This window comes from Egretta garzetta, unplaced genomic scaffold (genome assembly GCF_000687185.1).
Source record: "Egretta garzetta isolate BGI_Z169 unplaced genomic scaffold, ASM68718v1 scaffold284, whole genome shotgun sequence".
In the NCBI taxonomy this organism is placed as follows: Eukaryota; Metazoa; Chordata; class Aves; order Pelecaniformes; family Ardeidae; genus Egretta; species Egretta garzetta.
The window spans coordinates 635513-636393 of NW_009259498.1; positions in this window are offsets into that span (position 1 = coordinate 635513).

The following is an 881-nucleotide window of genomic DNA, read 5'->3' on the forward strand; positions in this document are numbered from 1 at the left end:
TGGAGCAGGGTATCATCAAAGACCTCTGAGCCTTCTGAAAACGCACTGTCAAGTTATGAATCTCATAGCCTCCAGAGCAGTCAACAGTGTTAGCGTGGAAACGAGTAATAAAAATAAAAGGCACCGAGCTTTGTGCGTGCTACGTGCCATAAGCAAATTCTAAGGATGTGGCACTATGCCTGTACAAACCCTAAAAGCGTAACTACACGGTGGGAACACGAGTGCGTTCTCCACTTTGGACCAGTTTTCTGGCTGGTTTGGTCAATGTCTCCAGGAGCCTGGCTCCGGATTGCAGTGAGGTCATTTCTGCTCAAACTTGTCTGGGAAAAGCACGGGCTCCCCCCTCGCCCCATGCAGCTCCTCGCCTTGTGTAACCGCTGCGTGCTACACGGGCGGGAGAGCTCATCCCTCTTAGCCTTTGGCTTTGCAGAGCTCATAAATCAGGTCTGGGCATCGCAGGTATTTGGGAGGTTTTGTGGTGTAATGAGCCGCACAGAGGTGCCGGTGCATGTTGCAGGAGAGCAGCGTTGTTGCAAAGACACCAGATCAATTAAAATAATTAAAAAAAACAATGTCTGGAGGGGTTGTGTTACCTCCGCCAGTAGAAGGGCGGGCGGTGAAGCTCCTGCTGAGCTCATAGGGACTAAAGCCCTGCAAGTCTCCGTGTGATAAAGCATACGTGAAACACATTCGGGCCTGCAAGGACTTGAAATGAGGTCGCTGCTGGCTTTCATTAAACAAAAGTCAGCAGACCAATCGCCGATAGATAATAAAACCAACAGTAGATGTAATCTTTCTACATCAAGTCTTGAGCAAATCAAGCTGAACGTTGTGGGGTTGTATCAACAGCAGCCAGAAGTCCCTGGGGGGGCAGGGGGGGG